The sequence below is a fragment of the Moschus berezovskii genome, chromosome 3, assembly GCF_049115385.1.
Source record: "Moschus berezovskii isolate FMDL1 chromosome 3, NW_MosBer_1.0, whole genome shotgun sequence".
Taxonomy (NCBI): domain Eukaryota; kingdom Metazoa; phylum Chordata; class Mammalia; order Artiodactyla; family Moschidae; genus Moschus; species Moschus berezovskii.
In genome coordinates this window covers 5,233,505-5,249,525 of record NC_142462.1, presented here as the reverse complement: position 1 = coordinate 5,249,525, position 16,021 = coordinate 5,233,505, and the positions used below count along the sequence as shown (strand labels likewise).

The 16,021-nt window shown below is 43.4% G+C and overlaps 1 pseudogene; it reads right to left on the bottom strand.

Annotated features, from left to right (window-relative positions):
* Positions 1-13,104: 13,104 nt before the first annotated feature.
* On the bottom strand, positions 13,105-14,124 carry LOC129552021 (high mobility group protein B2 pseudogene; annotated as a pseudogene).
* Between the last annotated feature and the right edge of the window lie 1,897 nt (positions 14,125-16,021).

Here is a 16,021-nt window from a genome sequence, read left to right as displayed (position 1 = left end):
TCAGTGGAGAAATAACTATAGAAGGAATAAAGGAATGGAGCAGGAGCAAAAGCAAAACCAATACCCAGCTGTGGATGTGACCAGTGATAGAAGCAAGGTCCGGTGCTGTAAAGAACAATATTGAATAGGAACCTGAAATGTTAGGTCCATGAATCAAGGCAAATTGGAAGTGGTCAAACGGGAGATGGCAAGAGTGAACATAGACATTCTAGGAATCAGTGAATTAAAATGGACTGGAATGGGTGAATTTAACTCGGATGACCATTATATCTACTACTCTGGGCAGGAAACCCTTAGAAGAAATGGAGTAGCCATCACGGTCAACAAAAGAGTCCGAAATGCAGTACTTGGATGCAATCTTAAAAATGACAGAATGATTTCTGTTCGTTTCCAAGGCAAACCATTCAATATTACAGTAATTCAGGCCCATGCCCCAACCAGTAATGCTGAAGAAGCTGAAGTTAATCGGTTCTATGAAGACCTATAAGACCTTTTAGAACTAACAGTCAAAAAAGATGTCCTTTTCATTATAGGGGACTGGAATGCAAAAGTAGGAAGTCAAGAAACACCTGGAGTAACTGGGAATGTCTTGAGTTGCATAAATGGTGTCAAATAGTCATTCGCGTTTCAAGCGGGATTGTGGGATTTCTCTTGAGACTCTGCAGGGGATATTTATCTCATCTCACCTTGAGTGCAGAAACTAGTGGTTTTTCTCGAGTTGCGGCAGGAAGCTTCGAGTCCTTCTCGAGTTGCGACAGGGACCTCACGAACTCGCTCATGTAGTCCCTGGGAAGTCAGGTCTCCTTTCGTTTTGGTAGGGGAACTTCGGAATTACTCTCGAGTGGTGGAATGGGAATAGGGCCTCATCTAAAGTTGAGTCCATAAACAGTGTTCTCCTCTCAAGTGGGGACAGCTATGTCAGGGAATGTCTTGAGTGTGATAAAGATTGTCAAGTACCAGCCCGGGTTTCTAGTGGGAATGTGTGATTTCTCTTGAGACTCTTCAGGGGAATTTTATTCCTCTTATCTTGAATGCAGAATCTTGTGGTTTTTCTCAAGTGTCGGTGGGAAGTTTGGGGTCATTCTCGAGATGCAACATGGACTTCAGAAACTCCCTCATGTAGTCCCTGGGAAGTCAGTTCTCCTTTGGTTTTTTAGGGGAACTTCGGAATTACTCTTGAGGCTTGGAATGGGAATTGGGCCTCATGTATAGTTGAGTCCATAAATTGTGTTCTCCTCTCAAGAGGGGACAGCTTTGTCAGGGAATATCTTTAGGAGCATAAAGGGTGTCAAGTTTCTGTTCTCGTTTCAAGCGAGAATGTGGGATATGTTTTGAGATTTTGCAGGGAAAATTTTCCTTATCTCACCGAGAGGGCAGAATATTGTGCTTTTTCAAGAGTTGTGGCGGCAAGGTTGGGGGTCTTCTCGAGCTGCGATGGCGACCTCAGGAACTCGATCGTGTAGTCTCTGGGAACTCAGGTCTCCTTTAGTTTTGGTAGGGGAACTTCGGAATTACTCTCGAGGCGTGGAATGGGAATCGGGCCTCATCTAAATTTTAGTCCATTAATTGTGTTCTCCTCTCAAGTGGGGACAGTTATTTCAGGGAATGTCTTGAGTCGCATAAAGGATGTCAAGTTCCTGTTCTCATTTCAAGCGAGAATGTGGGATTTGTCTTGAGATTTTGCAGGGGAAATTTTCCTCCTCTTACCTTGAATGCAAAATCTTGTGGTTTTTCTCGAGTTGCGGCGGGAAGTTTGGGTCCTTCTCGAGATGCGACAGGGACCTCAGAAACTCACTCGTATAGTCCCTGAGAAGTCAGGTCTCCTTTCGTTTTTTAGGGGAACTTCAGAATTACTGTTGAGGCTTGCAATGGGAATAGATTCTCATCTATAGTTGAGTCCATAATTTGTGTTCTCCTCTCAATAGGGGAAGCTATGTCAGGGAATGTCTTGAGTAGCATAAAGGGTGTCAAGTACCCATTCGGGTTTCAAGCGGAATGTGGGTTTTCTCTTGAGACTCTGCAGGGGAAATTTTCCTCATCTCACCTAGAGTGCAGAATTTGTGGGTTTTCTCGAGTTGCGTCGGGAAGCTTGGGGTCTTCTCGAATTGCGACAAAGAAATGAGGAACTCACTCGGTAGTCCCTGGGACATCAGGTCTCCTTTAGTTTTGGAAGGGGAACATCGGCATTTCTCTCGAGACTTGGAATGGGAATTGGGCCTCATCTAAAGCTGAGTCCATGAAATGTGTTCTCCTCTCAAGTGGGGACAGCTCTGTCAGGGAAAGTCTTGACTCGCATAAAAGGTAAAAAGAACCCGTTCTCGATTCAAGCGGGAATGTGGGTTTTCTTTGACACTCTGCAGGGGAAATTTTCCTCATCTCACCTTGAGTGCAGAATCTTGCGGCTTTCTCAAGTTGCAGCGGGAAGCTTGGGGTCCTTCTTGAGTTTCGAGGGGTACCTCAGGAACTCGCTCATGTATTCCCTGGGAGGTCAGGTCTCCTTTCGTTTTGGTAGGGGAACTTCGCAATTACTCTCGAGGTGTGGAAAGGGAATAGGGCCTCATCTAAAGTGAGTCCAGAAAATGTGTTCTCCTCTCAAGTGGGGATAGCCATGTCAGGGAATATCTTGAGTCACCTAAAGGGTGTCAAGTACCTGTTCGCCTTTCAAGCGGGAATGTGAGATTTATTGAGACTCTGCAGGGGAAATTTTCCTCATGTCACCTTGAGTGCAGAATCTTGTGTTTTTTCTCGAGTTGCGGCGGGAAGCTTGGGGTCCTCCTCGAGTTGCGACAGGGACTTCAGGAACTCGCTCGTGTAGTCTCTGGGAGGTCAGGTCTTCTTTCGTTTTGGTTATCGTAATATCGGGATTATTCTCGAGGGGTGGAAAGGGAATAGGTCCTCATCTAAAGTTGAGGCCATAAACTGTGTTCTCCTCTCACTTGGGGGCAGCTATGTCAGGGAATGTCTTGAGTCGTATAAAGATTGTCAAGTTCCCGTTCTGGTTTCAAGCGGAAATGTGTGATTTCTCTTGAGAATATGCGGGGGAAAATTTCCTCCTCTTTCCTTGGGTGCAGTATCTTTTTGATTTTCTCGAGATGCAGCGGGAAGCTTGGGGTTCTTTTCTAGTTGCAACAGGGACCTCAGGAACTCGCTGTTGTAGTCCCTTGGGAATTCAGGTCTGCTTTCGTTTTGGTAGGGGAACATCGGGATTACTCTCGAGGCATGGAATGGGAATAGGGCCTCAACATTAATTGATTCCATAAACTGTGTTCTCCTCTCAAGTGGGGACTGCTATGTCAGGGAATGTCTTGAGTAGCATAAAGGGTGTCAGATACCCGTTCGGGTTTCAAGCGGGAATGTTGGATTAATCCTGAGACTGTGCATGGGAAATTTTCCTCATCTCACCTAGAGTGCAGAATCTTGTGGTTTTTCTCGAGTTGAGGCGGAAGCTTGGGCTCCTTCTCGAAGTGCGACAGGGACTTCAGGAACTCGCTTGTGTAGTACCTGGGACGTCAGGTCTCCTTTCGTTTTGGTAGGGGAACATCAGAATTTCTCTTGAGGCTTCGAATGGGAATTGAGTGTCATCTAAAGTTGAGTCCATTAATTGTGTTCTCCTCTCAAGTATGGAGAACTATGTCAGGGAATGTCTTGATTCACCTAAAGGGTGTCAAGTATCCGTTCGCGTTTGAAGTGGCAATGTGGGATTTCTTGAGACTCTGCAGGGGAAATTTTCATCATCTCACCTTGAGTGCAGAATCTTGTAGTTTTTCACAAAGATCGGTGGCAAGTTTGGGGTCCTTCTAGAGATGCGACCGGGACCTCAGGAACTCGCACGTGTAGTTCCTGGGAAATCAGCTCTCCTTTCGTTTTGGTAGGGGAACATCGGGATTACTCTCGAGGAGTGGAAAGGGAATACGGCCTAATCTAAAGTTGAGTCCATTAATTGTGTTGTCCTCTCAAGTGGGGACTGCTATGTCAGGGAATGTCTTGAGTCGCATAAATGTTGTCAAGTACTCATTCGCGTTTCAAGCGGGAATGTGGTATTTCGCTTGAAACTCTGCAGGGGATATTTATCTCATGTCACCTTGTATGCGGAAAGTTGTGGTTTTACTCGAGTTGCGGCAGAAAGCTTCGGGTCCTCCTCGAGTTGCGACACGGACATCACGAACTCGCTCATGTAGTCCCTGGGAAGTCAGGTCTCCTTTCGTTTTGGTAGGCGAACTTCGGAATTACTCTCGAGTGGTGGAATGGGAATAGGGCCTCATCTAAAGTTCAGTCCATAAATTGTGTTCTCCTTTCAAGTGGGGACAATTATGTCCGGGAATGTCTTGAGGCGCATAAAGGGTGTCAAGTTCCCGTTCGCTTTTCAAGCGGGAATGTGGGACTTGTCTTGAGATTTTGCAGGGGAAATTTTCCTCATCTCACCTAGAGTGCAGAATCTTGTGGTTTTTCTCGAGTTGCGTTGGGAAGCTTGGGGTCTTCTCGAGTTGCAATGGGGAATTCAGGGACTCAATCATGTAGTCCCTGGGAAGTTAAGTTTCCTTTCGTTTTGGTATGGAAACTTCGGAATTACTCTCGAGGAGTGGAATGGGAATAGGGCCTCATCTAAAGTTTAGTCCATAAACAGTGTTCTCCTCTCAAGTGGGGACAGCTATATCAGGGAATACCTTGACTGGTATAAAGATTCTCAAGTACCCGTTCGGGTTTCAAGCGGGAATGTGTGGTTTCTCTTGAGACTCTGCAGTGGAAATGTTCCTCCTCTTATCTTGAATGCAGAATCTTGTGGTTTTTCGCGATTTGTGGCGAGATGTTTGGGGTCCTTCTCGATAAGGGGCAGGGACCTCAGAAACTCCTTCTTGTAGTCCCTGGGAAGTCAGGTCTCCTTTCGTTTTGGTAGGGGAACATCGGAATTACTCTCGAGGCTTGGAATGGGAAATGGGCCTCATCTAAAGTTGAGTCCATAAACTGTGTTCTCCTCTCAAGTGGGGACAGCTATGTCAGGGAATGTCTTGAGTCGCCTAAAGGTTGTCAAGTATCCGTTCCCGTTTCAAGCGGGAATGGGGAATTTCTTAAGAGTCTGCAGGGGAAATTTTCCTCATTTCACCTTGAGTACAAAATCTTTTGGTTTTTCTCGAGCTGCGACGAGAAGCTTTGGGTCCTTCTCGATTTGCGACGGGAACGTCAGGAACTCGCTCGTGTAGTCCCTGAGAAGTCAGGTCCCCTTTTGTGTTGGAAGGGGAACTTCGGAAATACTCTCGAACCGTTTAATGGGAATAGGGCCTCTTCTCCACTTGAGTCCATAAATTGTTTTCTCCACTCCAATGGGCACGGCTGTGTGAGAGAACTTTCAGATTCTTTTAAAGGGTGTCAAGTACCCTTTTGCCTTTCAAGCGGGAATGTTGGATTTCTCTTGAGGGACTGCACCGCAAAATTTCCTAATCTCGCATTGAGGGGACAATCCTGTGGTGTTTCTCGAGTTGCGGCGGGAAGCTGGGGATACTTCTCAACTTTCGACGGGGACCTCAGGAACTGGTTTGCGTTGATTCAGGAAGTCAGGTCCTCTTTTTTGTTGGAAGGGGAACTTCGGGATTACTCTCGAGACGTTAAATGGGAATAGGTCCTCTTCTCAAGTTGAGTCCATAAAGTGTTTTGTCCTCTGCATCGGGGAAGGCTGTTTGAGCAAACTTTCTGAGTCGAATAAAGGGTGTCAAGTATAATTTAGCCTTTCAAGAGGGATTGTGGGATTTCTCTTGATATTGTGAAGGGCAAAACTTCCTCCTTTCGCATTGAAGGGATAATTTTGTTGTATTTATCGAGTTGGGGCGGGAAGTTGGGTGTACATCTCGAGTTGTGACAGGGACATCTGGGAATCGCTCGGGTTGCTTCAGGGAAGTCAAGTCCCTTTTGTTTTGGAAGGGGAACTTCGGGATTACTCTCGAGCCGTTAAATGAGAATAGGGCCTATTTTCAATTTGAGTCCATAAAGTGTGTTCTCCTCTCCAATGGGGATGGCTGTGTTACGGAACTTTCTTAGTCGCATAAAAGGTATCAAATACAATTTTGCCTTTCAAGCTGTAATGTGTGATTTATCTTGAGATTCTGAAGCGCAAAATTTCCTCATCTCGCATTGAGGGGATAATTTTGTGGTGCTTCTAGAGTTGTGGCGGGAAGCTGGGGGTAGTTCTCGAGTTGCAACGGGGACCTCAGGTAATCGCTCGGGTTGCTTAAGGAAGTCACGTCCCCTTTTGTATTGGAAGGGAAATTTCGGGATTACTCTCCAGCCGTTGAATAGGAATAGGGCCTCTTCTGGAATTGAGTCCATAAAGTGTGTTTTCCTATCTAACGGGGACGGCTGTGTGAGGAAATTTTCAGAGTCTCTGAAAGGGTTTCAAGTACCATTTTGTCTATCAAGCGGGAATGTGGGATTTCTCTTGAGATTCTGCAGGGAAAATTTCTTCATCTCGCATTGAGTGGAAAATTTTGTGTTATTTCTCGAGTTGCAGCGGGAAGATGGGGATATTTCTCGAGTTGTGACGGGGACCTCAAGAACTCTCTCGGGTTGCTTCAAGGAAGTTAGGTCCCCTTTTGTGTTGGAAGGCGAACTTCGGGATTACTCTCGAGCCATTAAATGGGAATAGGGCCTCTTCTCGAGTTGAGTCCATAAACTGTGTTCTCCTCTGCAATGGGGACGACTGTGTCAGGGAAATTTCTGAGTCGCATAACGGGTGTCAAGTACACTTTCTCCTTTCAAGCGGGAATGTGGGATTTCTCTTGAGATTCTGCAGCGCAAAATTTCCTCATCTCGCAATGAGGGGTTAATTTTGTGCTGTTTCTCCAATTGTGGCGGGAAACTGGGGTACTTCTCGAGTTGCGACGGGGACTTCAGTAACTCGGTCAGGTTGCTTCAGGGAAGTAAGGTCCCCTTTTGTGTTGGAAGGGGAACTTTCGGATTACTCTCGAGTCGTTAAATTGGAATAGGGCCTCTTCTCGTGTTGAGTCCATAAAGAGAGTTCTCGTCTTCAAAGTGGATGGATGTTAGGGAATTTTCTGAGATGAATAAAGGGTGTCAAGTACCCTTTTGCCTTTCAAGTGGGAATGTGGGATTTCTCTTGAGATTCTGCCTCGCAAAATATCCTTATCTCACATGAGGCCATATTTTTGTGTTGTTTCTCGACTTTCAGCTAGAAACTGGGAGTATTTCTCGAGTTGGGACGGGGACCTCAGGAAATCGTTCGGGTTGCTTCCGGGAAGTCAGAACCCCTTTTGTGTTGGAAGGGAACTTCCAGGTTACTCTCGAGCTGTTAAATTGGAATTGGCCTCTTCCCGATTTGAGTCCATAAAGTGTGTTCTCCTCTCCAATGCGGATGGCAGTTTGAGGGACCTTTCTGAGTCTCATAAAGGGTGTAAAGTACCCTTTTGACTTTCAAGAGGGAATGTGGGATTTCCCTTGAGATTCTGCCACGCAAAATTTCCTCAGTTCACATTGAGGGGATAATTTGGTTTTGTTTCTCGAGTTTTGGTGAAAAGCTGGGAGTAGTTTTTGAGATGTGCCGGGGACCTCAGGAACTAGTTTGGGTTACTTCAGGGAAGTCAGTTCCCCTTTTGTGTTGGAAGGGGAACATCAGGATTACTCTCCAGCCGTTAAAAGTGAATAGGGCCTCTTCTCGAGTTGAGTCCCTAAAGTGTGTTCTACTCTCCAATGTGGACTGCTGTGTGAGGGAACACTCTGAGTCGCACAAATGGTGGCAAGTACACTTTTGCCTTTCAAGCGGGAATGTGGGATTTCTCTTGAGATTCTGCAGCGCAAAATTTCCTCATCTCGCATTGAGGCGATTATTTTGTGGTGTTTATCGAGTTGCAGCGGGAAGCTCTGTGTACTTCTCGATTTGCAAAGGGGACCTCAAGAACTCGCTCGCGTTGCTTCAGAGAAATCAGGTCCCCCTTTTTTTGGAAGGGGAACGTCGGGATTACGCTCGAGCCACTAAATATGAACAGGACCTCTTCTCAACTTGAGTCCATAAAGTGTGCTGTCCTCTCCAATGGGGACGGCTGTGTGAGGGAAATTTCTGAGTCGCATAAAGGGTGTCAAGTACACTTTTTACTTTCAAGCGGGAATGTGGAATTTCTCTTGTGATTCTGCAGCGCAAAATTTCCTCATCTCGCATTGAGGGGATAATTCTGTGGTGTTTCTCGAGTTGCGGCGTGAAGCTGGGGGTACTTCTCGAGTTGCGACGGGGACCTCAGGAACTCGCTCGGGTTGCTTCAGAGAAGTCAGGTCCCCTTTTGTTTTGGAAGGGGAACTTGAGTATTACTCTCGAGCCGTTTAATGGAAATAGGGCCTCTTCTCGAGGTGAGTCCATAAAATGTGTTCTCCTCTTCAATGGGGACGGCAGTTTGAGGGAACTTTCTGAGTCGCATAACGTGTGTCAAGTACCCTTTTGCCTTTCAAGCGGGAATGTGGGATTTCTCTTGAGATTTTGCAGTGCCACATTTCCTTATCTCGCATTGAGGGGATAATTTTGTTGTGTTTCTCTTATTTTAATTTATTTTATTGGAGGCAAATTACCTTAAATTAATATATTGGTTGGTTTTGCCATACATTGACATAAATCCGCCCTGGGTGTACATGTGTTCTCTTTCTTGAACATCCCTCCCACCTCCCTCTTACCCATATCACCCCTCCATGTCATCCTCGTGTTCCAGCCCCAAGCATCCTGTATCAGGAGTTGAACCTGGACAGGTCACTTATGATAATATACATGCTACAATGCCGTTCTCCCCAATCATCCCACCTTCACCCTCTCCCACAGAGTCTCAAAGACTGTTCTATATGCTTATGTCTCTTTTGCAGTCTCGTATACAGGGTTCAGGTTACCATCTTTCTAAATTCCATATATATGCGTTAATATACTGTATTGATGTTTTTCTTTCTGGCTTATTTCACTCTGTATAATTGGTTCCAGTTTCATCCACCTCATTAGAACTGATTCAAATGCATTCTTTTTGATACCTGAAAAATACTCCATTGTGTATATATACCAATTCTTTCTTATCCATTCATCTGAAGATGGACATCTAGGTTGCTTCCATGTCATGGCTATTATAAACAATGCTGCAATGAATATTGGAGTACATGTGCCTCTTTGAATTCTTGTTTCCTCGGTGTGTATGCCCAGGAGTGCGATTGCTGGATCATATGTCAGTTCTATTTCCAGTTTTTTGAGGAATCTCCACACTGTTCTCCATAGTGGCTGTACTAGTTTGCATTCCCACCAACAGTGTAAGAGTGTTCCCTTTTCTCCACACCCTCTCCAGCATTTATTGCATGTAGACTTTTGGATAGCAGCCATTCTGACTGGTGTGAAATGGTATCTCATTGCGGTTTTGATTTGTATTTCTCTGATTATGAGGGATGTTTAGCATTTTTTCATGTGTTTGTTAGCCATCTTTATGTATTCTTTGGAGAAATGTCTGTTTAGTTCATTGGCCCATTTTTTGATTGGGTCACTTAGTTTTCTGGAATTGAGCTGCAGGAACTTCTTGTATATTTTGAAGATTAATCCTTTATCAGTTGCTTCATTTGTTATTATTTTCTCCCATTCTGAAGGCTGTCTTTTCACCTTGCTTAGACTTTCCTTTGCTGTGCAGAAGCTTTTGATTTTAATTAGGTCCCATTTGCTTATTTTTGCTTTTATTTCCAATATTCTTGGAGGTGGGTCTTGGAGGATCCTGCTGTGTTTTATGTCAAGGAGTGTTTTGCCTACGTTCTCCTCTAAGAGTTTTATAGAATCTGGTCTTACATTTAGCTCTCTAATACATTTTGAGTTTATTTTGGTGTATGGTGTGAGGAAGTGTTCTAGTTTCATTCTTTTACAAGTGGCTGACCAGTTTCCCCAGCACCACTTGTTAAAGAGACTGTCTTTTGTCCATTTTATATTGCCTCCTTTGTCGAAGATAAGGTGTCCATAGGTGCGTGGGTTTACCTCTGGGCTTTCAATTTTGTTCCATTGATCTATATTTCTGTCTTTATGCCAGTACCATACTGTCTTGATGACTGTGGCTTTGTAGTAGAGCCTGAAGTCTGGCAGGTTAATTCCTCCAGTTCCATTCTTCTTCTTCAAGATTGCTTTGGCTATTCGAGGTTTTTTTTGTATTTCCATACATATTGTGAGATTATTTGTTCTAGTTCTGTGAAAAATATCATTGGTAGCTTGATAGGGATTGCATTGAATGTATTAATTATTTTGGGTAGTATACTCATTTTCACAGTATTTATTCTTCCAATCCACGAACACGGTATATTTCTCCATCTATTAGTGTCCTCTTTGATTACTTTCACTAGTGTTTTATAGTTTTCTATGTACAAATCTTTTGTTTCCTTAGGTAGATATATTCCTAAGTATTTAATTATTTTTGTTGCAACAGTGAATGGAATAGTTTCCTTAAGTTCACTTTCTATTTTCTCATTATTGGTGTATAGGAATGCAAGGGATTTCTGTGTGTTGATTTTATATCCTGCCACTTTACTGTATTAATTGATTAGCTCTAGTAGTTTTCTGGTAGAGTCTTTAGGGTTTTCTGTGTAGAGGATCATGTCATCAGCGAACAGTGAAAGTTTTACTTCTTCTTTTCCAATTTGGATTCCTTTTATGTCTTTTTCTGCTCTGATTGCTGTGGCCAAAAATTCCAGAGCTATGTTGAATAGTAGTGGTGAGAGTGGGCACCCTTGTCTTGTTCCTGACTTTAGGGGAAATGCTTTCAGTTTTTCACCATTGAGGATAATGTTTGCACTGGGTTTGTCGTATACAGCTTTTATTATGTTGAGATATGTCCCTTCTATTCCCACTTTCTGGAGAGTTTTTAATCATAATTAGATGGTGTATTTTGTCAAAGGCTTTCTCTGCATCTATTGAGATAATCATATGATTTTTATTTTTCAGTTTGTTAATGTGGTGTATTATGTTGAGTGATTTGCGGATATTGAAGAATCCTTGCATTCCTGGGATAAAGCCCACTTGGTCATGATGTATGATCTTCTTAATGTGTTGTTGGATTCTGATTGCTAGAATTTTGTTAAGGATTTTTGCATCTATGTTCATCAGTGATTTTGGCCTGTAGTTTTCTTTTTTTGTGGGATCTTTACCAGGTTTTGGGATTAGGGTGATGGTGGCCTCATAGAATGAGTTTGGAAGTTTTCTTTCCTCAGCAATTTTCTGGAACAGTTTAGAATAGGTGTTAGCTCTTCACTAAATTTTAGGTAGAATTCAGCTGTGAAGCCGTCTGGACCTGGGCTTTTGTTTGCTGGAAGCTTTCCAATTACTTCCTCTATTTCTGTGCTTGTGATGGGTCTGTTCAAATTTTCTATTTCTTCCTGGTTCAGTTTTGGCAAGGTGTACTTTTCTAGGAATTTGTCCATTTCTTTCAAGTTATTCATTTTATTGCCATATAATTGCTGATAGTATCCTCTAATAATCCTTTGTATTTCTGTGTTGTCAGTTGTGATCTCTCCGTTTTCATTTTTAATTTTATTGATTTGGTTCTTCTCCCTTTGATTCTTGATGAGTCTGGATAGTGATTTGTCAGTTTTATTTACCTTCTCAAAGAACCAGCTTTTGGCTTTGTTGATTTTTGCTATGGTCTCTTTTGTTTCTTTTGCATTTATCTCTGCCCTAATTTTTACAATTTCTTTCCTTCTGCTCACCCTGGGGTTCTTCATTTCTTGCTTTTCTAGTTTCTTTAGACGTAGAGTTAGGTTATTTAGTTGACTTTTTTCTTGTTTCTTGAGATGTGTCTGTATTGCTATGAACTTCCCCCTTAGCACTGCTTTTACAGTGTCCCGGAGGTTTTGGGTTGTTGTGTTTTCATTTTCATTCATTTCTATGCATATTCTGATTTCTCTTTGATTTCTTCTATGGTTTGTTCATTATTCAGCATCGTGTTGTTCAGCCTCCATATGTTGGTATTTTCAATAGTTTTTCTCCTGTAACTGAGATCTAATCTTAATGCATTGTGGTCAGAAAAGATGCTTTGAATGATTTCAATTTTTTTGAATTTACCAAGGCTAGATTTATGGCCCAGGATGTGATCTATCCTGGAAAAGGTTCCGTGTGCGCTTGAGAAAAAGGTGAAATTCATTGTTTTGGGGTGAAATGTCCTATAGAGATCTATTAGGTCTAACTGGTCTATTGTATCATTTAAAGTTTGTGTTTCCTTGTTAATTTTCTGTTTAGTTGATCTATCCATAGATGTAAGTGGGGTATTAAAGTCTCCCACTATTATTGTGTTATTGTTAATTTCCCCTTTCATACTTGTTAGTAATTGTCTTACATATTGTGGTGCTCCTATGTTGGGTGCATAAATATTTATAATTGTTATATCTTCTTCTTGGTTGATCCTTTGATCATTATGTAGTTTCCTTCTTTGTCTCTTTTCACAGCCTTTGTTTTAAAATCTATTTTATCTGATATGAGTATTGCTACTCCTGCTTTCTTTTGGTCTCTATTTGCGTGGAATATCTTTTTCCAGCCCTTCACTTTCAGTCTGTATGTGTCCCTCGATTTGAGGTGGGTCTCTTGTAGACGACATATATGGGGGTCTTGTTTTTGTATACATTCAGCCAACCTTTGTCTTTTGGTTGGGGCATTCATCCCATTTACGTTTAAGGTGATTATTGATAAGTATGATCGCGTTGGCATTTTCTTTATTGTTTTGGGTTCGAGTTTATATACCCTTTCTGTGTTTTCAGTCTAGAGAAGATCCTTTAGTATTTGTTGGAGAGCTGGTTTGGTGATGCTGAATTCTCTCAGCTTTTGCTTGTCTGTAAAGCTTTTGATTTCTCCTTCATATTTGAATGAGATCCTTGCTGGGTACAGTAATCTTGGTTGTAGGTTATTTTCTTTCATCACTTTAAGTATGTCTTGCCATTCCCTCCTGGCCTGTAGGGTTTCTGCTGAAAGATCAGCTGTTATCCTTATGGGGATCCCCTTGTGTGTTATTTGTTGTTTTTTTTTTTTTAATATATATAATTTTATTACAAATTTAAAAAATAATGCAACATTCTCGTTCTAGAAAACCCAAATTTTGCTATTGATGCTAATTTCTATGAGTTTGCTGTGCTACCATACACAAGTCAAGAAATTAAAGAAACCATTAAATATTTAGAAACATTTAACATCAGAAGCTTGATAATCTAACTGTATGTAGTAGCCCCTCAAAAAGCCACAACTTGCATTTTTAAAAAAGTATTTTCTCTACAAAGAATCTTATCAGCTATACAAAAATCTGTACAGTTTTTATACTGAAGCTAATATTGAGCTGCACTTGAATTCACATTCTTAGCAAAACAATTGCCTGAGCACACACGCACACTCCACACACATCATTACAAGATAGCCATTTATTCCTCATCTTCTTCCTCCTCCTCCTCATCTTCATCTTCTTCCTCCTCTTCTTCCTCCTCATTCTTCTTCTTGGAGCCTGTCAGCCTGCCAGGGCCCTTTTTTCCCGCTTCACTCTTGCCCTTGGCACGGTATGCAGCAATATCCTTTTCGTATTTCTCCTTTAGCTTAGCTGCTTTCTGTTCGTATGGCTGTTTATCTTTGGCTGACTGCTCAGACCACATTTCACCTAATTTTTTTGCAGTATCCCCAATGGATAAGCCAGGGTGTTCGCTTTTGATCTTTGGGCGATGTTCTGAGCAAAACAGGAAGAAGGCAGATGGAGGCCTTTTCGGAGCGTTGGGATCTTTTTTCTTTCCCTTTTTGTCACCTTTAGGAGGGACATAATTTTTCATCTCCCTGTCGTAGCGAGCTTTGTCACTTTTTGCCATGTCTTTGAACTTGGACTTTTCCTTGGCCGACATAGTCTTCCATCTCTCGGAACACTTCTTGGAAAACTCTGCGAAATTGACTGAGGAGTCGGGGTGCTTCTTCTTGTGCTCCTCGCGGCAGGTCTGCACGAAGAAGGCGTACGAAGACATCTTGCCCCGCGGCTTGTTGGGGTCGCCCTTCCCCATGATGCTGCTGCTGCGGCGGAGGCGGCGTGTCAACCTGGCGAAAGATTTTCCACAGAGTTCCGAGCAGCGGCCGCGTCTGACCGCGACGCTGCTGCCCCGGCTCCGGCGTGAACTGGTTCCTGTTATTTGTTGTTTTTCCCTTGCTGCTTTTAATATTTTTTCTTTGTGTTTGATCTTTGTTAATTTGATTAATATGTGCCTTGGGGTATTTCGCCTTCGGTTTATCATGTTAGGGACTCTCTGTGTTTCTTGGACTTGGGTGATTGTTTCCTTCCCCATTTTAGGGAATTTTTCAACTATTATCTCCTCAAGTATTCTCTCATGGTCTTTCTTTATGTCTTCTACTTCTGGGACTCCTATGATTCGAATGTTGGGGCGTTTAATATTGTCCGATATGTCTCTAATATTGTCCCATATGTCTCTAATATTGTCCTCATTTTTTTAAAATTCTTTTTTCTTTTTCCTCTCTGTTTCATTTATTTCTACAATTCTATCTTCTAGCTCGCTTATCCTGTCTTCTGCCTCCGTTATTCTACTGTTTGTGCACTCGAGAGTGTTTCTGATCTCATCTATTGTATTATTCATTGTATATTGACTCTTTTTTATTTCCTCTAATTCCTTATTGAACATTTCTTCCTTCTTCTCAATCCTTTTCTCCAGTTTATTTATCTGTAACTCCATTTTTCTTTCCAGATTTTGAATCATTTTCATAATTAAAATTCGAAATTATTTATCGGGTAAGTTCCCTATATCTTCCTCTTTTGTTTGTGTTGGTGGACATTTATCTTGTTCCTTTACTTGTTGGGTATTTCTCTGCCTCTTCATCTTGCTTATATTGCTGTGTTCGGGGTGGCCTTTCCGTCTTCTGACAGTTTGTGGAGTTTTCTTTATTATGTAGTTACCTCGTTGTGTGTGGGGTTGGATGGGTGACTTTTCAAGTTTCCCTGGTTAGGGAAGCTTGAGTCGATGTTCTGGTGGGTGGAGCTGGATTTCTTCTCTCTGGAGTGCAATGAAGTGTCCAGTAATGAGTTTGAGATGTCAGTGGGTTTGGGGTGGCTTTGGGCAGCCTGTGTATTGAAGCTCAGTGCTATTTTCCTGTGTTGCTGGATAGCTTGCGTAGCATGTCTTTCACTGTAACTTGTTGACCCTTGGGTGGTGCCTGGTTTCAGTGTATGTATGGAGGCATTTGATGAGTACCTATCAGTTAATGTTCTCTGGAACAGGAGATCTCTGGTGTTCACAGGATTTGGCCTTAAGCCTCTGCCTCTGGTTTTCAGCCTTATTTTTTCAGGAGGCTCAAGGCTTCTCCCTCTGTTACTTCCAACGCAGTCCTTCTGTTGAAAAAGCTCTTCTGTTTTCTGGTCTCTCAGTGTCTAATTCCCGTCCTGACACCAGGATGCGGTGGTGGGCAGTATTTTTTTTTTCCTAAGGCTCTCCTATTCAGTTCTGCTATGGGGAGGCAGGAACAGCTAACAAATATCCCTGGCGTCTGTGGGGAGTGCTCGCGGTGTCTCGGTAACACTGGGAATGCTCCCGCTCGAGGCGTGTGTGCTTTCCCTTTTTATGCTGCTTAGGCTTTAGTTTGCTCTGCTGCGAGCTCTCCGCAGCTGGCACTAGGTTGCATGCACTTCCCAGGTCTGAGCGGCTCAGGTTCAGGTCCCCGGGGACTCGACAAAGGCGCAGACATGGCTGGGCGTGCGTTTTGTGCCTTCCCCGTTCCTTGAAGCTCAGGTGACCAGGCGTTTGGCGAGAGCGGTCGCTGCGACTTATCGCCTTCCCGGTCCCTGCCGCTTGGTTTTCTGGGAGTACAACCGGCGCACTTTCTCAGGCGGATATAGACCGGCCCGAACCCAAGAAGTCCTGGTCAACAAGTTAGCCTGCCTGCAGCTTGGCACGGGAAGCCTCTCTGGGGGCGCGGGCTGCCCTCCCCGCCCGCGTCGGTGGGGGCTGGGGGATGGGTCGCCCGCTGCCGGCTCGCTCCGCTCAGTGCCTGGTTCTGTGGGCTGGGCTG